This window comes from Cetorhinus maximus, chromosome 24, assembly GCF_964194155.1.
Source record: "Cetorhinus maximus chromosome 24, sCetMax3.hap1.1, whole genome shotgun sequence".
Classification (NCBI taxonomy): Eukaryota; Metazoa; Chordata; class Chondrichthyes; order Lamniformes; family Cetorhinidae; genus Cetorhinus; species Cetorhinus maximus.
Genome location: NC_135902.1, coordinates 38,727,401 through 38,749,754, shown reverse-complemented (window position 1 = coordinate 38,749,754; position 22,354 = coordinate 38,727,401). Strand labels below are relative to the sequence as shown.

At 43.6% G+C, this 22,354-nt stretch overlaps 2 protein-coding genes and 1 pseudogene across 2 annotated transcripts in view; 1 reads left to right on the top strand and 2 right to left on the bottom strand.

Annotated features, from left to right (window-relative positions):
• Positions 1–22,354, top strand: part of ccdc40 (coiled-coil domain 40 molecular ruler complex subunit) — a 135,573-nt gene that overhangs the window by 37,695 nt on the left and 75,524 nt on the right. The window lies entirely within an intron of this gene.
• Positions 1–22,354, bottom strand: part of LOC144699801 (lysosomal alpha-glucosidase-like) — a 125,073-nt gene that overhangs the window by 90,329 nt on the left and 12,390 nt on the right. The gene's annotated exons all lie outside the window — the stretch shown is intronic.
• LOC144667643 (lysosomal alpha-glucosidase-like) overlaps positions 1–22,354 on the bottom strand; it is a 43,153-nt pseudogene that overhangs the window by 17,574 nt on the left and 3,225 nt on the right.

The following is a 22,354-nucleotide window of genomic DNA, read 5'->3' as shown; positions in this document are numbered from 1 at the left end:
AAGACATTGCTTGCTTTTGGTAATTAATTAGATTTTTACCTGGCACATAAGGAGGATTTTCTAAATTGTTGTCTAGACAGCCATTTATTGCTCCAGAAACAAAGTTGGATGGCTCATTCATATCCTGTGAAACAAAGAGCTTATTTTATTTTTGCAGCATTGCCAGCTTAAAAAACATTGCTCATCTCAGTCAGGCCAGACAGACGCATCTTCCTCTGCATCTTTTAAACCACCTCTAATGACTGTTGCCAATGGCACACAGGTCTATCATCACGTATGTTAAAGACTTATCATTTTAAATATATAAAATAATGCAGTTCAACATAGTCTCTTGTTCTAAATGATTTTTCACTATCCCATCAAACTCAGTTATGCACAGCTGAAGACACCTGGAATGACCTTACAGTAAGCGCTGCACACATGCTGTCCTATTTTAACAAGTGGTGAAAGCAGCACCATTTTAAATACAAAAACATGACTTGTTTTCTCAAGGAAAAATTTCTTCAATATTTCAACAGCAATGACAAACTTGTCTGTGGTCGTGCAGATAATGGGAAAGTGCCCAATTACCTGAAGGGCAGGAACAGTAGTATATTCCCAGTTCCCGGGTGCTGCTTAACTAAACCCTTGGATTTTACAGCATATATGCAGTCCAGCCCAATAATTGCAATAATTTCTGTCTGTTAAAGTATTTCTATTAAACAATAATTTGAAGTACAGTAAGCAATACAACAAAAGTGGAAAATTAACACAAAAACTATTTGAATCACCATGTGTTTTGAATAATGCAACTTCAAATGAAGAATGCATTTTGATATGAGAAATGAAGCAGCTATCTAGTACATATTGTATTTATTTTGCTCAGGTGGGCGAATCCTTTCAACATAGGACAGAATTTTTGAATTTAGTTCACATAATTGCCGGAATGAGTGCAGCCCCAACAACACTCAAGAAGCTCAACACCATCCAGGACAAAGCAGTCCACTTAATTGGCACCCATACACAAACGTTCACTCCCTCCACCACCGACGTACAGTAGCAGCAGTGTGTACTATCTACAAGATGCACTGCAGAAACTCACAAGGCTCCTTAAACAGCACCTTCCAAACCCACAATCACTACCATCTAAAAGGGCAAGGACAGCAGATGCTTGGGAACATCACCACCTGGAAGTTCCCCTCCAACCACTATCCTGACTTGGTTTGCTTCTTCCTTCACTGTTGCTGGGTCCAAATCCTGGAACTCCCTCCCTAACAGCACTGTGGGTGTACCTACACCACATGGACTGTAGTGGTTGAAGAAGGCAGCTCACCACTACCTTCTCAAGGGCAACTAGGGATGGGGAATAAATGCTGGCCTAGCCAGTGACACCCATATCCCTCGAACAAATGAAAAAAATGTTTGCAATCCACATCCCATCAAAGTCACTTTATCATGAAATTCCTTAATATTCTTATACCACCAGGCATGGGTCTCTGGGCTTGTAAAATCTGGGAAGGTAGTTGGGCCAGGCCAAATCTAAATAAAATAGACCAGAACACAATTTAAATATGCTTTTGGAGACTGGATGCTGTAGCAAATTCTGATACAGTCAAACCTGATGGGATGAGAATCTGTCACTGTATTAGTAATCCAGAGGCCCAGGCTGAATGCTCTGGGAGCACAGGTTCAAATCCCATCACGGCTGTTGGTGGAATTTAAATAAGTAATTGATTAATCTGGGATTGAAAGATAATCTCAGAAATGGTGACCATGCAACGAACATTGATTGTCATGAAAACCCATCTGGTTCACTAATGTCCTTTAGGGAAGGAAATTTGCCATCCTTACCTGGTCTTCAGACCCAGAGCAATCTGCTTGACTCTTAACTGGCCTCTGAAATAGCCTAGCAAACCACTCAGTGATACCAAACCACCACAGAAAAGTCATACCGGATGGATTGCAGCAGTTCAAGAAAGCGGCTCACTAGCATCTTCCAAGGGTAATCGGGGATGGGCAACAAATGCTGGCTTTGACATTGCTGTGACAGGGTAGATTTACCAGGGTAGATGCACCAAATCTTTTGATACCTCCAAATTTTTGATAACACAAGATGCTCAAAAGGGGCATTCTATTCTACAATTATTTTACTTTAACTGAAATTAAACATCAGATTTCCTATTCCTGACTCATCGCAGGGATTCACAATGAACTAGTTCTTCATGTTAAACTGCTCACATTGGTGTTTTTGTGCAACTCCGATGCTCGTTTGTATAGTTTAAAATAGATAAGATTTTAAGACATACATCTCCAACTCAGAGATGCTTTACGATAATGCTATATGTTGTTTAATACTATTTTTAAATGATTATACCAAGGAGATTTAATTGATTTCAAGAAGGCTTTTGATAGCACCTAATGAGTAACTCTGGTACACCGCAAGACAATACAGCATCCTGGAGCAGTATATTAACATCTTCAAAGTCTTATACCGAGACTCCAGCTGTTGCATCAGCACGTACACCATGGGCTCCTTCAACATCATCACGGGAGGACTGCAAGGATGCATACTCCTCCCATTCCTTTCCTCTTGATTATTGATTTCATCATGAGGAAGGCGATGATGGATGCAGACTTTGGCATCCCATGGGAACACCATCAAATGACTGACTTGGATTTCACAGATGACATCGCCTTGCTGGCTGAAGAATTATGCATGCTCCTAGACATGACCACCAGTCTTGAGAGTGGCGGTGCCAAGGTTGGTCTACACATCAACTGAGAGAAGACCAAGACAATGACGTCAACAGAACATAGAGCATGTTGACCACTTCCTCTACCTAGGAAGCAACACCTCCAGGGACGATGATGTAGAGATTGACGTTCACACAAGAATCGGCAAAGCAACATCGGTCTACCAGCGGCTCTACATGGTTTGGGCATCCAACACCATCAACGCTGATATGAAGCTGCAATTCTAGATGTACCAGCCACAATCTATGCTAGCGAAACATGGAAGACAACAGCAAAGGTGTCACGTATGTTGGATGTCTTTCACCAGCGCTGCCAAGGAAGATCTTGGGCATCACATGGAGAGACAGCATCACTGATGAAGAAGTGCCACAGAGAACTGGTCAGAGGTGCCTGTGAGACATTGTGATGGAGAAACGAATGAGGCTGGGGGAACACACCTTTAGTCTCCCAGGCGTACAGACTGCCAGAGTGGCAGTAGAATGGACATCACCAGATGGAAGAAGGTGATGGGGCTGGTTAAAAAATGCTTGTTGGAGTACATTTGAAGAGGACCTCCAAGAACGGGACAGCCTCTGGGCTGCAGCGAAAGAGATTGCGATGGACTAGGGCCAGTCATGGAGTTTTGCTGCCCATTGTCCTGCATGGGAAGGGAGGAACTAAGTTTAAATAAGTGGAAGGGAGATAAGTATTTTAAAATAACTTCACAAAAAACTGACTGCATAATCAGAACTAATGACAACAAAGGTTAATGGAACTGAACTTGCACCAATGTGCAGGTATTGAGTCAGCAGAGTTTGAAATTATCAGCAGAGTTTGAAATTAACAGTTTTTTCTCAAAATGAATAAAGGTGCTGCTTTGAAAGGTAATTAACATACTTGTGAGCTTGGAGCTGATATTTATAGAAGTTGCATAAGCCGATTAAATGTAAAATCCAAATTTCTCATTGATGCACTGATCTTTCCTATCAATAGTTGGCTGGTTTCATTTTTAATAAAAATACCCCTCTTCACACCATCATCATATGGTTTGTACTTCCCTGCTGTCTGTGTACTGCTGATACCTGGATCCTACAGAAGAAGGCAAAAAGCCATTAGTGTTAAGAACTCTTTAAGAAAATTGTACTGGAGAGATTCGCTACGGATGCACAACCGACTTCAAAGCAAGGGTGACAAAACAATTTAGCATGGCATGTTAAGAGCTCACTTGAAAATGTGTCTACTTTGGGCAAGAGCAAGATAGGCTGCAATATGTTTGAATAATATGTCAACTCTTAACAAAGCAAGGATGACCATTTGGTTGGTGTAAAACTGATGTTGACAGCTCAAGTTCACAATGTAGGCTGAGGGATTACAAAGGTGGCACCATGAAATCTTTGGCTCTCCTGAAGAAAATCAGTAAAATTTTGCACAATAAATTTTTCATCTCATGCATTAAATCAGCAAAAAGAAATACCAAAATTGGAAAAATGTTACAACAAAATGTTCTGTTAGTAGAGAGGCATCCTAAAGGAATTTCCTAAGCACATCATCAGAACTTAGTTCGAGACCACCATCACAATTTGGACAGAAACTAAGAATCAGAACTGTCACACTATTTCTTGTCTGCCACTTGGTTTTTGAGAGCTATGCCTGCTTGATGGTGTTAATGAGCTCCATAAATGCCTTTGTGAATCATGTGCTATATTTACAATAATCCATTTTCAACTTCATAACTTTCTGAAGACATGGATGACAATTCCACCCCCTGCCGCCGCGCCCCCCCCCCCACCCCCCCCTCCCTCCCATTCCCAACACAAGAAACACATGCCTTAGACTTTGGATTAGAATGTGTCAATCCCTGTGCTACCTTCAGGCAGATAAAATGTAATCAGTCCACCACTGCCTCACAACCTTGTACTGTGGAGAAATCTACAGTACATACAGCTTAAGAAATATACTGAAGTGGGAAATGAAAGGAAATAGATGAGTAGGCTTGGAAGAAAATTAGCATTTATATATATTTTAAAATGTTGATGGACTTTATGTCAAACATGAAAATTTCTATTTTTAATATGGGAGCCAAATCAATGGTTGAAATTCTTCTTGATTCTTGGATAATTTACATTTTTTTTCTTCTCACCACGATCATAATGTATTTCAATCCCTTCTGGTGAAACTCTTTCACTATTTGTGCATAGTCTCCTAAGTATTGCAGGTTGTAAGTGAAGTCCTTTTGTTGGTCCATGTAATCCACGTCATTCCACTGCACATCCTGTAGAAAGGAAAATCATTAACAGAAAGAACAATTCTGTATCCTGCTGGTAATCAGTAATGCAGAGCTTGCAACATCCATATATTTTGAACTTCATTTTTGTACTGCACCATCTATTCTTGGGTGTTCAGTCTAAATATATGCCATTTTAAAATTTTCTCTCTCACAGGAAAAAGAGAATAATCTTTGCAGCTTTTAACCCACTTTTTCTACCTCTAGCACAGGTAATGATGATTTTGTTCATGGTAACTTGTGCAGATTCATTTATGTCATTGCCAAAAACTGCTGGATATATGCACCAATCCGTCACCACATGCAAGAGTTTCCAAATTTAACTACTAAAAAAATTCACAGTTAGAGAGTGATTGCCTGCTAGGAAATGCACACATTGTCCACATAGCAACACTCTACTTTTTTTCTATTCATTCACAGGATGTGGGCATCACTGGCTAGGCCTGCACTTATTACCTATCCCTAATTGCCCCTAGAGAAGTTGGTGCTGAGCCACATTCTTGAACTGCTGCAGTCCATGTGGAGTAGATACACCCACACCACTGTTAGGGAGGGAGTTCCAGGATTTTGACCCAGCCACAGTGAAGGAACAGCAATATTGTTCCAAGTCAGGGTGGTGTGTGGCTTCGAGGGGAACTTGCAGGCGGTGGCATTCCCATGTGTCTGCTGCCTTTGTCCTTCTAGGTGGTAGAGGTTGCAGGTTTGGAAGGTGTTGTAAAAGGAGGCTTTGTGAGTTGTTGCATCTTGTAGATGGTATACACTGCTGCCACTGTGTGTCGGTGGTGGATGGGGTACCAATCAAGCAGAATGCTTTTGAACTGGATGGTGTCAAGCTTCTTGAGTGTTGTTGGAACTGCACTCATCGAGGCAAGTGGAGGTGTGGAGGGTGGAGGCCCTTCCCAGCACAATCCGTGGCACCCACCCCAGCTCAATCAGCGGTCCAGGACAGGAATTTGGTCCCCTACAGATTATCAAGAAGGGGTCCAGATTCTGGGCCTCAGTGAGAGAAAGAGAGAGAGACAGTGGGAGAGATGGAGAGACAGAGTGTGTGTGTGTGTGTGTATGTGTGTTGGTTGAGGGGGGGGGTGAGTGGAGAAAGGAAAGCAAGCAAAAAGTTGAGCTGAGTTTCAAGAGTACTGTGGGTGAGACACAGAAGTGGTGCTACCCAGAGCTTGTTTGGGCTAATTAGTGTTCTCTAATTCGAATTTATACAGTATTTCTGTTATATTCAGTGATTTATTTTATTTTGCAAGTTATTCCAGCTAAGAATGCAGAGTGCTGCACATGTACATTACAGTATTTCAACTTATACATTGCTTGCCTGGAAAAACCAATGTCTGAAGGAACTCAATTCCGGCTCTAACATTGATTCCTGTGGGATCTCATTATTCACTTAAAGTTGCATCTCTTAAAGTCACGATTTTCAGGAACACAAACATAATTTTAAGTGAGAACTTATTGTATGTAGATTTTAGTTTGTTTGTTACAGTAAAATGGAGAGAGAGAGAAAAACAGATGGGAAAGGAGACCGAGAAAGACAGAAATCTTGCCCTTCAGTAATTTCTGTTGGTCGTGGGAAATTAAGTTACTGGTCTCTAGGAGAATCATAACATACTGTATAATTCTACAAACAAGCTCAATTATTGAAGATTTTAATACAAAAGAAGGTATTGTCTGATGTTGCTGAAGTCCAGTACTTAGATCCTAGAGCAGGTCTGTGGAGTACCCTTTATGAGGTTGTTCTATTTGGAAAACCAGATTTTCTTTCAAAACAAAATGACCTTTTACCTTACACTCACCTGAGGCATGTTGGCTCTGGTCACGTCCTCCACAACCTGCCGGGTGATGTTGGTGCACCAGTAACCCCACCGACACAGATGGAATCCCAGACTCTAGTATGGAGGCATTGATAACCTATGCAGTTACAAAAAATAGAACAGAGTATTGTACATAACCACAGACCATTTCTCAATCACCATTTTAAAAAAAGCTTCTATGTACCATAACAGATTAAAGTCTAGAATTATTTGCTGTGTGTGAATTCTAGCCGTTCATTCAGCATTAGACATAAGAAATAGGAGCAGGAGAAGACCAAACAGCCCATCAAGCCTGCTCTGCCATTCAATACGATCATGGCTGACCTTGGGCTTCAACTCCTTTCCTGCCCACTCCCCATATCCATTGATTCCCTCAGAGACTAAAACTCTGTCTATCCCAGCCTTAAATGTGTTCAACGCTGGATAAATAAGAAATAGTTTCAATCGTACCGATAATATCCAGGTACTGCCTTATCACTGTTTTTGGATCTGGACCCAAGAACACATCAAAATCAAGGATTCCCCCAATGGCCCTCCAGGTTACAGCAGGTGTTGGCTGAAGTAATATGTCTGGATGAAACAAAATTGTGTTAATTTCCTTAACAGCATATTCTTAAATATCAGTATCACATGGATAATATAAATAGGATTGTTAACTTGGTGACCCGTGGAAATGTGCAAATAAGTAACAGTATTTGGATAAGGATTGTGATTTCTACACATGGCAGAAGCCTGATCTGATGAAAGATCACCAATCTAAAACGTCAACTCTGTTTCTCTCTCCACTTATGCCACCTGATTTGCTAAGTATTTCCAGCATTATTTCCCTGATCTAGGCTCAGTTGCAAAAATGGCCAGCAAAAACTAAGTACTACTGTCCCACAAGAAACAGAGGGAGGCAACTTTTAATATAATTTATAAAATTAGTATATATTCTGTAGTTGCAAATAGGCCACTTATTGCAAAATGTTTCATCAAGGAAGATGGACAGAAAAAACAAAGTATGAAAGGCCAAAACAGAAGTACAACATATCAGCATGGCAAAAAGCCTAGTTGTATTACCCTGACAGTAGTGGTTTAGTATTAAGTAGGTCCAGCAGATCTCTAATTCCAATTTAAGTTGCATTTGTATATCCAGGCAGACTAAGTTAATTCTTACCCTTGGCATTACTGTTTAACAGGAAAACACCATGAGCTCTTCCATCCTCTTGCATCACCAAGAAGAAAGGGTATGAGCCATATAACTTGGCATTTGGCTGCAACAAATAGGCCAGTGTCATTGAAAGTACATGAACAACATTCTCATTTGGGTTTACAACTGATACCTTAAATATTTTTGTAGACTTATTGAGTGGTAAACTTTTGGGCTCCCCTTTCCCAATCTTCTCCCCTTCTCTCTGGGAGGTAGGACATGCTGGGTTTTGTTCAGCAGGCACCAGCATGTCCCTTGTACCTTTGCCAAGTGAATGGTATCAGTCAATTCAAGAAAGGGTCTATCATCACTGGATATGTCCCTTTCTTCACCTAATGCTCACATAAATGCACTTTCGAGCAGGGTGGTTGAGTAAAGATCAGAAGTGGGAACATGTTCGATTTCACTCCAAACATTTCTTTTCAGAGTATATCAGCTAGGACCCAGGCCCATTCTGCACTGGCCACCCCAGTATTCTTTTACTGGCACCTGAAAATAAAATTGTACCAAGAAATACGAAACATCAATTTCTAGATACCAACATAATTGGGGAATATAGAAAACCATATTAAGTATTGCTGAAAAAAAAAGACATTTTCGTCAAAACTTTTCATCTGCACTCATCAGGAATGTCAGGGTAAACATCATATGTATACTGTAAAAGAGAGTGCTGATTGGTTGGCAAGTGTACTCTGATTTGTAGAGACATTGCCATGAAGAATGCATCAGTTGATTGTGACTGACAGTTAACTGCTAAACATTATTTGAAATTTAAACCAGGCAACTTGGCTCTGATTGGTCGAGACATTGACCTGGGAATAAACCAATGAATGGCGGTCACTTATTTGTTTAGCTCAAATAGGCGCAATGTGTGTACATGTTCTTTCTGACTACAAAGAATAGCACCTGGTGTATTAATATACGTAGCTTCCAGTACACACAAACGCGCCACACTGCGAGCCCAACGGACGATCTTAAATTGGTTGGCAGTGTAATTCTTATCACACTGAGGATTATTTATCAAGTGTTGTCCAATTGCAGAATCACATCTAATGTTGGACACGGTGTTTTGAGTTTTGCAAGCATGGGTTGGTCAGGTACAGTCCGTACTCTGCCGATTGTGAACAGCGGAAGGGACATACGGCCTACATTGCTAGCTCAATCCACATTTGCTCACTATGCAAGCTTCATGCTGAGATAGGGCGCATTAAAGACATCCTGTGGGATAATGGCTGCCCTAATCAGATAATTTTGCGCTGCATATCACGCAAACTCATGAATGGGCCCAAGGGCATCACTTTCAGTGCCAAAAAGTGCCCAGCCTACCTCAGATTACCCTGGAAGGACAAGGTATCTCAAAAATTTGAGCAGTAGGTGAAGTTAGCTGTTTCACACTTCTACTATGCACTCGTATTCACCACTAACAGGTTGCTGCCGCCAAGCCAAAAAGGCGTTCTGCCTATCACTCAAACGAGTAATGTAGTGTATGAATTTCAGTGCCAGTGTGATGTTAGGTATGTAGGCCTTATGTCCCAAAGACTGGCTGATCATATCAAACAGCTCGTCCCTTCCACTGTTCACAACGGGCGAGGTACTCAACTAGACCGTGCTTGCAAAACTCAAAACACAGTGTCCAACATTAGATGTGATTCCGCAATTGGACAACATTTGCTAAATAATCCTCAGTGTGCTAAGAATTACGCTGACAACCAATTTAACATTGTCAGTCGGGCTTGCACTGTGGCGCATTTGCGTGTACTGGAAGATACATATATTAATACACAGGGCCCTGTTCTTTGCAGACAGAAAGAACATGTACACACATTGTGCCTGTTTCAGCTAATCAAAATAAGTGACAGCCATTCATTTCCCAGGTCAATGTTTTGACTAGAGTCAAGCTGTCTGGTTTAAACCTCAAACAATGCTTGGCAGTGATGTCAGTCACCATCAACTGGTGCATTCTCCATAACAACGCCTCTACCAATCAGAGTCCACTTGCCAACCAATCAACACTCTCTTCTCATACAGTATAAATATGCTGTTTTCCCTAACATCGGTATTTTATTGCAAAATGTCCTGAGAAGTGCAAGGCGAAAAGCTTCGACAAAACAGTCTCTTTCTTCGGCAATACTTAGTATTTGTTTGGTAGTACAGAACTCAAGAATTGAAAAACAAATTAGTTAACTGAAAATTATATTTCTTAAATGCAGAAGAACATGTCACTGAAATGTAGAAATATTTTAAGGGCTTGATTGGGTTGATACTAGCTAGGAAATGGTTCCTCTGGCTGCTGAGTCTAGAATCAGATATCACAGTGTCAGAATGATGGGCTGACCATCTTTTTTATTTGTTCATGGGATGTGAGCATTTATGATTAGGCTGGCATATATTGCCTATTTCTAATTGCTCTTGAGAAGGTGGTTGTGAGCTGCCTTCTTGAACTGCTGCAGTGCATATGGTGTAGGTATTCGCAGAGTGCTGTTAAGGAAAGAGTTCCAGGACTTTAAACCAGCTTCAGTGAAGAAACAGGATATAGTCCCAGGTCAGAATGGTGTAAGACTTGGAGGCGAACTTGCAGGTCATGGTGTTCCCATGTGTCTCCTGTCCTTCTAGTTGGTAGAAGTTGCAGATTTGGGAAGGTGCCGTCAAAGGAGCTTTGACAAGTTGTGCCCCCAATGCCTGGACCCGAGCACCATCCAGTTTTCTGGCTGTAACTCCGGGGTGAAAGGTCGGATCTGCTTGTCTTGTAGATGGTACATACTACTGCCATTGTGGGGGAGTGAATATTCAAGGTGATGGATGGGGTGCTGATCAAGCAGGCGGCTTTCTTTTGGATGGTTGAGCTACTTTAGTGTGGCTGGAGCTGCAATCATTGGGCAAGTGGGGTGTATGCCATCACACTCCTGACTTGTGCCTTGCAGATGGCAGACAGCTTTAGAGAGTCAGGAGGCAAGTTACTCGCTGCAGAATTTCCATTCTTTGATCTGCTCTTGTAGCCACATTATTTACGTGGCTAGTCCAGTTAAGTTCCTGGTGAACAGTAACACCCAAGATGTTGAAAGTGGTAGGTTCAGCAACGCTAATGCCATTCAACATCATGGTGAGATGGTTAGATTCTCTCTTGTTGGGGATGGTCAATGCCTGGTATTTGTGTGATGTGAATGTTGCTTGCCGCTTATCAACTCAAGCCTGAATGTTATCCATATCTTGCTGCATACAGGCAAGGATTGTTTCAGTATCTGACGAGCTGCAAATGGGACTAAACACTGTGAACATCGTCATCTTATAAGGGAAGGTAACTGATGAAGCTGGGCATAGGATACTACCCTGAGGAACTCCTACAGCAATGATTGGCCTCCAACAACCACAACCATCTTCCGTTATGCTCAATATGATTCCAACCAGTGGGAATTTTTCCCTTTGATTCCTATCGACTTCAATTTTGCTCAGGCTCCTTAATGCCATACTTGATCAAATTCTGCCTTAATGTCAAGGGCCGTCGCTCTCACCTCACCTCTGAGACTCAGTTCTTTAGATTATGTTCGAACCAAGGCCGCAATAAGTTCTGGAGCAGAGTGACCCTGGTGGAACCCAAATTAAACACTGGTTAGCAGGTTATTGCTTAGTAAGTGCTGCCTAGTAGCAATGTCAATGACACCTTGCATCACTTTGCTGATGATTGAAAATAGACTGATGAAGTAGATTGAAAGTAGACTGATTGGATTTGTCCTCCTTTTTGTGGACAGGCCATACCTGGGCAATTTTCCACCTTCTTAGGTAGATGTCAGTTTTGTTGATACACTGGAACAGCTTGACTATGGGCGTGGCTCGTTCTGGAGCATAAGTCTTCAGCACTACAGCTGGAATGTTGTCAGTGCCCGTAGCCTTAGATGATTCCAGTGCGCTCAGCTTTCTCTTGATATCACGTGAATCAAATTTAGAGCCGAGACGAGGAAAAATTTCTTCACTCAAAGAGTTGTGGATCTTTTGAGTTTTCTACCCCAAAGGGCTGTGGATGCCTTGTTGCTCAGTATCTGGAATGGGCAATAAATACTGGCCTAGCCAGCGAAGCCCACGTCCCTTGAAAGAATAAAAAAAAAAGTCTTCAGCACAGAGATTGATATATTTTTGGATACTAAGGATTTAAAAGGTATACAGGTGATGCAGGAACATGGAATTGAGGTAGAAGATTAGTATTGATTCATGGAGCAGGTTTGCAGGGCAAACTGGTCTATTCCTGCTCCTTTTTTTATGTTGAGTTTGAAACAGAGCAATAGGGAACAGATATTTTACTTGTAATTCTCTTTACAATTACCATTACATCTTCAGCACATATTCCCCAATTTCTTCAGTTGTTACATGCAAGTGATCATATGATTCCTCACTGCAGTGAGAATGTTTTTTCTTCACAGATGGAATAACTTATGCAAAGACAATGAAAATTGCTACAAAATAAGAGACACAAGGGCACCAGTTTGAGACCCTTAGAGCATTAACAGACTGTTTTGGGTTGGCCTCAAGTGGCCCCCAAATACCACTGACCTTAAGACAACAATGACTGCGTTCCTATTTTCTCACATTGTTTTATGAAATGCTCCAGAATGCAAATTTCTATGATATAATCAAACACCGGGAATAAAACATTTTTGAGAGAAAGAAAGAAACTCAAAGCTACACATCTCCACAGGACCTAAGGACAAGGAAAGAAATATAACCAGCCATGGTATGCATGCATACTTCTTTGTAGTTAGGTGTTTGTAGCTTATATTTCATCAGGATTCTGCTCTCCAAGAGTGGTATCTTGGAAAAGGTTTGCAGCCCACTTCTCAGGCCAGAGTTGGCATTTTGAATGTCTCAACAGTGGGGAAGAAACAAACAAGCTAATTACCTTACATGGAGTCCTCGATCTCGGTTCCAATGAGTTAATCGAGTCCAAATGACATTGAGGATCAGATTTGTCATGTGCTCTCCCAGACCTGAAATGTACTTCAACACCGGGGAGGTGGAAATCTACAGAAATTGATCAGCATTAAACAATGGCCCCACTGTCGTGCTCAGGGTAAGTAAAAAATAAATAGGATGCATTATACAACTAAATAACTAAAAAATAAAATAAAAGTTAGTAATACTAATCCATGAGATTGTTGCACAGAATTGCTTTTATGCAAAGTTTCATAATTCCTTGCAATTGTTAAGTGTGTATAGGGCAATGCAGACAACCTGGGCTTTCTGCCTGGCTTTGAACAATTTAAGCTGCCAGGTTAATGCATTTCTGAGCATTCTCAAAATATAAACTTACTTAATTAGGCTGAAATCAGGACTTTAAAATTTCTTTCTTTCCAACTTGCTATCAATTTTGCAAGAGCAATTAAAAGTCAAAATAGAAAACGCTAGAATCACACATGTGCCTGCATCTCAAAAAATGCGTGAATGGACATTACCATTTTTGGTACCATAGCGAAAGGTCCCTTCCTATTGTTTTTGCAATGGGTGCAACATCGCAAGATTGAATTTTCAAATTATCTGGTCATCTTCATTCCACCTAAACATTAACTAAATTGCTTTAGAAATACTTTCCTGTGAATCCCCAAATTCAGTTCTTAAACATATGTGTATGCATTGAGGAGAAGGTTTTATTTCTTTCCAATTTTCCTTTGATTTGAAAAGCTCATAATGGAAACAGTTATGTGGTTACTGCTGTAGATCAGATCCTCTCTAGTGGCTAATTTTCATCTGTGAATTTGGCAATGAAAATTCACAGGCTATTTATCAAAGGCAGGGTTGGCCAACCTTTTTGCCTGGGCGGCCACATTTCAAAATTTTTCTCACTCAAGGGGCTGATGAGCAAACATCAGAAAGATAAAGTTCGGCGTAACATTCCACAAGAATTAAATAAAAAAGAGATATGAAATTAAACAACTTGCTGAGCAAAAATAGAAAAGAGTAATAAATAGATTATCAGTGTATAACGGTGATTGTGTGTGTGTCCGATTCACTCCCAGACTCAGGGTGCTCACTCACTCACCCTTATCACTTGTGAGTGGATGAGAGTGCATGATGCTGTGTGTGGATGAGAGTGCATGATGCTGTGTGTGGATGAGGGTGCATGATGCTGTGTGTGGATGAGGGTGAATGAAAATCCTGACACTGGGATTGAGCCAGACTTATGGACACTCCCTGTCCCCACACACACACACACACACACACACTCCTCCCTCTCACTCCTCACACTCTCCTCCCTCTCCCCATCATTCCCTCTAACCCTCCCATATACTCTCTCTTTGCTCTCTCCCCAGTCGCACTCCCCTCCCCCTCCCACACCCTCTCCCCACCCACCCTCTCTCCCCGCTCACTCACACCCTCTCTCCCCGGCTTCTCCAACCTTCACCCCCTCTCTCCCCTCTCACCCCAAACTCTCCAGCCTTCACCCCCTCTCCCCAACCCTCACCCCATCTCTCCCCCCTCACCCTGCCTTTCTTCCCTCACCCCCCTCCTTACCGTCTCTCCTCCCTCTCTGCCCCCTCACACCCTCTCTTCCTCCCCACAACGTCTCTCTCCCATCTCTCCCCCACCTTCCGCACCGTCTCTAACCTCCTCCGCACTGTCTCTCCCCCCTTGTGTAACGTCTCTCCCCCCCCCACACCATCTCTACCCCCTCTCTCCACCCCCGCACCATCTCTCATCTGTCGCTCCCCCCCACCACACTGTCTCTCTCCCGACTCTCCCCTCCAACACCATCTCCCCACCCTCGCACCGTCTCTCCCACCCTCGCACCGTCTCTCTCCCCCCCTCGCACCGTCTCTCTCCCCTCCTTGCACCATCTCTCTCCCCCCCTCGCACCGTCTCTCTCCCCCCCTCGCACCGTCTCTCTCCCCCCCCTCGCACCGTCTCTCTCCCCCCCCTCGCACCGTCTCTCCCCACCCTCGCACCGTCTCTCTCCCCCCCCTCGCACCGTCTCTCTCCCCTGCCTCGCACCGTCTCTCTCCCCCCCTCGCACCGTCTCTCTCCCCCCCTCGCACCGTCTCTCTCCCTCCCTCGCACCGTCTCTCTCCCCTCCTCGCACCGTCCCTCTCCCCCCCTCTCACCGTCCCTCTCTCTCCCCCGCACCGTCCCTCTCCCCCCCACGCACCGTCTCTCTCCCCCCCTCGCACCGTCTCTCCCCCCCTCGCACCGTCTCTCCCCCCCCCTCGCACCGTCTCTCCCCCCCCTCGCACCGTCTCTCTCTCCCCCCTCGCACCGTCTCTCTCTCCCCCCTCGCACCGTCTCTCTCCCCCCATCGCACCGTCTCTCCCCCCACCTCGCACCGTCTCTCTCCCCCCACCTCGCACCGTCTCTCTCCCCCCACCTCGCACCATCTCTCTCCCCCCCCCTCGCACCGTCTCTCTCCCCCACTCCGCACCGTCTCTCTCCCACCCCCTCGCACCGTCTCTCTCCCCACCTCGCACCGTCCCTCTCCCCCCTCACCGTCTCTCCCCCCCTCGCACCGTCTCTCTCCCCCCGCACCATCTCTCTCCCACCCTCGCACCGTCTCTCTCCCCCCCTCGCACCGTCCCACTCTCCCCTCGCACCATCCCTCCCCCTCTCTCCCCTCTCGCACCTTCCCTTTTCCTCCTCACACCGTCCCTCCCCCCCTTGCACCCTCTCCCGCCTCTCCCCTGTCTCACATGCAACCCCTCTCCTCTGCCTCACACGCATCCCCTCTCCCCCGCCTCACACGCACCCCCTCTCCCCCGCCTCACACGCACCCCCTCTCACCCGCCTCACACGCACCCCCTCTCCCCCGCCTCACACGCACCCCCTCTCCCCTGCCTCACTCGCACCCCCTCTCACCCGCCTCACATGCACCCCCTCTCCCCCGCCTCACATGCACCCCCTCTCTCCCCGTCTCACACGCACCCCCTCTCTCTCCGTCTCACACGCAGCCCCTCTCTCTCCGTCTCACACGCAGCCCCTCTCACCTGCCTCACTCGCACCCCCTCTCACCCGCCTCACACGCACCCCCTCTCCCCCGCCTCACACGCACCCCCTCTCTCCCCGTCTCACACGCACCCCCTCTCCCCTGCCTCACTCGCAGCCCCTCTCCCCCGCCTCACATGCACCTCCTCTCACCCGCCTCATAAGAACCCCCTCTGACCCGCCTCCTCCCCCTCTCATTGAACGAGGAGTAAGTCTGATCTAAGGAACACCCCAGGGATTTCTCTATCAATCTTGTTTCTCTTATCTAATGATAAAAAAAACCTCAGAAGGCAGAGCTATTTCTAACTGGATTGTTCCAGCACAGCATTTTAGAAACCTCAAATCAGGTCAGTAATCTTTTCAGCTGAGGATAGCAGAGGGACATCTGGGAAAAGGAATTTGTTCATTTCTACAAATCAGAGAGAATTTTCCTTACTTCACAAGTCTTTGCAACATTGTAAACATAGTTGGAAGATTTCCTAAGATTTGATATTTCAAATGTAATCTTAAAAAAATACAGAGGAAGTCTTCTAGCTTAATTCCAAAACAGCCTGATTAATTTACCCAAGTTAACATTTATCCTAAAAAGGAACATTGTAAAATACACCTACGTTGTACATTTCTGTAATGTGATGACATCTAACACTGTTTTTGTTTTAAATTCTGATTTTCTCAGATGTTGCCATCCCTGCAGCAACAAAGAATTTAGTCACAAAACTAAACACACCAAGTTTGATATATGAATAATTTACACAATATATACTGAAAAAACCAAGGCTTGCTCAAGTGAAATTTGTAAATGTACTAACATCTGAATAACAGCAATAACTGCACAACTAAACATTCCCCTTTTTTTTATCAACCTCTTTACCCTTACACATTTTAAGACTGTAATGCTCCCTTTCCTCTCCCAAAATACCTGGCCTATCAAGTTTGGATGGATTTTGAAAGCATATTTATGGTCTACATTACATTAGAGCGTTGGACTAATTATACGGAGAACGTGAGTTCAAAACCACCATGACAAGTTTGAGAATTTGAATTCAGTTAAAATAAATCAAATCTGAAATTAAGACTGAGGTATCCATGAAGCTGAATAAAAATTAACTGGTTCGCTGATGCCCTTCAGGAAGGAAACCTGCCAACCTTACATTTGACTCTTAACTGCCCTCTTGTGGTCTAGCAAGCCAGTCTTCAGCTATTTATTCTGCATGATAAAGAAATTACTGAATGCACTGGACAGCAAAGGCTGCAGGCCTCAACAAGAGGGTGTGCTTGTACAAGGAATGGAGAAAGTTAGCAAGCAGACGCAGCAAGCGATTTGGAAGGAAAATGGCATGTTGGCTTTTATCACAAAGGGATTGGAGTACAAGAATAAATAAGTCTTGCTACAATTGTACAAGGTTTTGGTGAGACCACATCTGGAATACTGTGTGCAGTTTTGGTCTCCACATTATTAATAAAGGTTATACTTGCATTGGAGGCGGTACAGCAAACGTTCACTAAATTTGGTGTCTGCGATAAGGGGGTTGTCCCATGATGATAGACTGAGTAAATTGGACTTATGTTCTCTGGAGTTTAGAAGAATGAGAAACCTACAAAATTCTAAATCGGTTTGATAGGGTAGATCCTGAGAGATTGTTTCCGCTGATCAGGGAATTGAAAACACTGGGGCACAGTCTCAGGGTAAGGGGTCAGTCATTTAGGACTGAATTGAGGAGAAATTATTTCAAGGATGGTGAATCTTTGGAATTCTCTACCCCAGAGGGCTGTGGACGCTCCGTTGTTGAATACATTTAAGGCTGGGATAGACAGATTTTTGGTCTCTCGGAATCAAGGGATATGGGAGTGGGCAGAAAAGTGGAACTGAAGCCCAAGATCAGCCATGAGTGTGCAGAACGGCACAGCAGGGTCGATGGTCTACTCCTCCTCCTATCTGTGTTCTTGATCCTGACTCTAATGCTGAAGAGTAATACTCCAGAACTCAATAGGCCTCTAGCCAAGTTATTCTAATGCAGCTACAAAACTGGCAATCTGAAAACACAGAAAATTACCCAGCTACTTCCCTACTTTCCTTCAACAAGGAGGTCTTGTGGCTCAGTAGGTAGCACCTCTGCCTCTGAGCCAGAAGCTCTGGGTTCAAGTCCCACTCCAGGACTTGTGGGCCATAAAAGAAGTGTTCATGATGGGGTTCAAACGGGTTGATAATAAGCCTGTTAATCCTTCCAATACTTCCCCACTCTTCATGTTTGTGTTGATGCATTGTTGATATGAGCAAGTGACACTTATGCACCAGTTATCCACCAAGAGCATTCAGCTTGGCATTGGCCACTTCAGCTTGTTCCGTGATTTAGTGAGATCATGGCCGATCTGCAACCTAACTCCATATACCTGCTTTTGCCCCAGATCATGGACTCATAATTTTAAATCTGAGCTTGATGGATTTTAACAATTGATCGAGCTTCAATAGCTGGCTGTGGAAGAGAGTTCCAAACTTCACATTTTATATGTAGAAGTGGTTCCTAGTTTCACTCCTGAAACGCCTGGCTCTAATTTTTAGACTAAGCCCCATTGTCCTAGGTTCTCCAACCAGCAGAAATAGTTTCTATCTACACTATCTGTTGGAGGTCTTGTGGTGCAATGGGTAGCCTCTCTACATCTGAGCCAGAAGCTCTGGATTTGAGTTCCACCCCAACACTTGACGTCTAAGGATGGTGCATTAAAAACGTGGCCAAACAAGTTGAGTATCTACCCGCAAATCCTTCCAACACATGCCAATGGCAGGTGGTAAGAGCAGGAGAGATTCCTGGTCAGCCATGTGATAGAAAGAATGTTGGAGCCTCTCTCATCACTATACATAGCGCCAGCAACAACATGCATATAAAAATGCAGAGTGAACTTCAAGACAGCACCACACTATCTGTTCCATTAATAGCTTGAAATCTTCGATCAAATCACCCCTTAACTTTCCAAAGTCCAGGGATACAATAGCACCTTGTGTAAGTTCTTCTTGTAGTTTAAGCCATGGAGCCCAAGTATCGTTATGGTAAATACCCAGTTCTTGCATTCTTGGTCTTGCCCATTCTTCTCCCTCTTAGAAATATTATAGAGTTCCTCTTCTCCTAGCCTTCTACCCCACCAGCCTCCACATTCAACAGATAATCTTCAGACATCTGCAGCGAGATGCTACCAGCAAACTCATTTACCCCTCCCCTCCCCTTTCAGCATTCCAAAGGGACTGTTCACTCCCCGACACACTAGTCCACTCTTCAATCACCCCAACATCACCAATCCTTCTCTGTAAGCATAGGAGATGCAACATCTGTCCTTTTACCTGCTACCTTCCCCTTGTCCAGGGCCTCAAACATTCCTTCCAGGTGAAACAGAGATTACTTTGTACTGCTTTTAATTTAGTATACTGTATTCGCTGCTCAGAATGCGGTCCCCTCTACATTAGGAAGACCGAACAGATTATGTGACCACTTTGAGGAACAATTCAATTCAGGTCACTCGTCACTTTAATTTTCGTCCCACTTCCACTTCGATTTCTCTATCTTTGGTTTCCTACAGTGTTCTAAAGAAGCTCCACAGAAGCTCAAATAAAAATATCTCATCTTTTGATTAGGCACTTTACAGCCTTCCAGACTCAAGTGAGGTCAACAATTTCAGATCATAACTATTGCTTCCATTTTCTTCCGACAGCAGCAGTTGTTAATGTTTCTGTTTTAACCATTTACACCTCCTCTACACCCGTGTTTTTCTCCGGATTTGTGCCATCACCGTTCCCTGTTACCTTGCACCATCATCACTTTTGTTATTTAATCTCTGCTGCCTTCTACTCAAACACAGAACTTTCCTTTCTTTCCTCCTGTACTCTGTACTTGGTTAAAACATGTTACATCCTTAATTTTTTCCAGTTTTGATGAAAAGCCATAGGCTTGAAACATTGGCCTGGATCTTCTGGGCAGTGGCAATGATTGTGAGATTGCCACTGTGATCAAAAATTCCCCTACTCGACATTGCTGTGCATTTCTACTGGGGTCTTCTGACCCCAGCTTCCTCAGAAATGCGCAGGGCAAGTCCATTGGGGAATTCCATCGGAGTGTAGTAGAGTTGGGGGAATACAGGACAAGCCCCTTTTTTATGGATCTAGCTGTTGCATGGTAAGTTTAAAGGTCCAGTTTGAATGTGAGTGGACGAATGTAAGTGAATAGATGATTGAATGGGTGAGTGAATGAATGGGTGAGTGGACAGGTAGGTAAGGTAGGTAAATGGGTGGGGGGCGTAGGTGGACGAGGTGGGTAGGTGGCTGAGTGGGTGAGATTACTAAGTGTGTAGGCGGATGAGGTGGGTGGGTGGGTGAGGTGGATGAGCGCATAGTCGGCTTGGTGGGTAGTTGAGTGGTCGGGGGTAGTCGGGTCAGGAGGGTAGTCATGGGGGAAAGTCAGCTTGGGACTGGAGGTAGTAAGGTAGTCGGCTCAGGCGGGTAATCAGGTGGTTGGGGGGCAGTTGGTTCAGGAGGATAGTCAGGAGGTTGGTGGGTAGTCGGGTCGGAGTGTGGTCAGGTCTCATCGGGGGCGAGTAGTCGGGTGGTCAGGTCTGGTTGGACGAGTAGTCAGGTCGGGGGTAGTCAGTGGGTTAGGGAGGTGATGAGCCGGGTCAGTTGTGTAGATACCCAGATATTAGACTAGGTTTTAATCTGTCTACCATTTCCTGGGTAACTACCCAGGTAAGTCCCACAGAACCATTTGAAGTCTCTGACTTGAACTCAGTTTTTAAAATTCTTTCTAGGGAAGTGGGCATCACTGGCTAGGTCAGCATTTTATTGCCCATTTGTAATCGCCTTTGAGAAGGTGGTGTGACCCACCTTCTTGAACCCCTGAAGTCCATGTGGTGTAGATACACCCACAGTGAAGTTTGGGAGGGAGTTCCAGTATTTTGACCCAGTGACAGTGAAGGAACAGTGATATAGTTCCAAGTCAGGATGGTGTGTGGCTTGGAGGGGAACTTACAGGTGGTGGTGTTCCCATGCATCTGCTGTCCATGTCTTTCTATTTGGTATAGGTCACAGGTTTGGAAGGTGCTGTTGAAGGAGCCTTGGTGAGTTGCTGCAATGCATCTCATAGATGGTACACACTGCTGTCACTCTGGTAGTGGATCTTGGAAGTAGTGAATGGGGAGTCAATCAAGCAGGCTGTTTTGTCCTGGATGGTGTCAAGCTTATGTCAATATACTTTTAGAGTATAAATCCTCTAAGTTAAGAATAACATCAAAGGAAACGACAAGGCTAATCAGGCTTATAGAACAAGGCCATTTGATTTCCTCTGTACAATTATGCCAAAAGGCCTGGATGAAAATCTAACTGTATAGAGTTGAGTTGAAGCTTTCTCAGTGACCTTAGAAACATCAACAGGAACCTCATACCATTTGCTCCTTGGATCTGTAAGCTGGAAGACAGAAAAACAATAACTTCCAAATGTATCTTACAGATAGGAAATTTCATTAAGCATATCCACTGGTATTATTATTAAGCCTGAATTTCTTTGTTGTCTAGTAATAGATAAATTTTGTTTAACTATCAATGATATAAGAATACACAATTCAGTCTTGAAACAGCAAAAATATAAGATGATTGAAAATCAATTTTATTGATGTCAGAATTTAAGGAGTTTATGTTCTAATCCAGTGATTAAGAGCAAATATAGATATTTAAAAGTGGAGAAATACATATTTGAATGATAATAGGCCATTCTCACACATGTTCTATAGTAGCAGTGTCAAACAGCAAATTGTCCCACTCTCAACCAGGCAACAATACAGACCATTTGAAAAAAAAATAGAGATGAATGGGGTTATCTTACAAACTTGCATATGAGGTGATTCATAGCAAACACCTCTGGTCTTTTAAAAAATCAACAATCCTTGCACCTATCAGCCAATGCTTTGAATTATTTTAGTGGTAGCTATCTCTCAAGTTCAATCTTGGCACCTGCTGCTGATTTAATAACATCTATCCTTGATTCCACTGGGGGAACTATAATTTGTAAATCAGTAGTGAACAATTGGACTGAGCTTGGGTGTGTGAAAGCTGTCATAGTGTTGGAGATAACAGATAAAAGAACACCAATATGGTGCTGCGATGAGAGGCACTAGCAATGGATAAATTGTCACACTGGGAAAGAAACCAAACAATTACACTGGAGCACCTGAAGGTGATATGACCCACAATAGGAAACCCCTTTCCTTCTTTTACATCCCAAAAAGGGACATATATTTCCAGACTTATACAGAAGTTCTTAAAAGATTATACTAAAAAAGTTTTCCTTTGATCATCCACATTCTTATGTTAAGATATTGCAGTTCCTTATAGAAGTTGGTTGTGATAATCAGTTA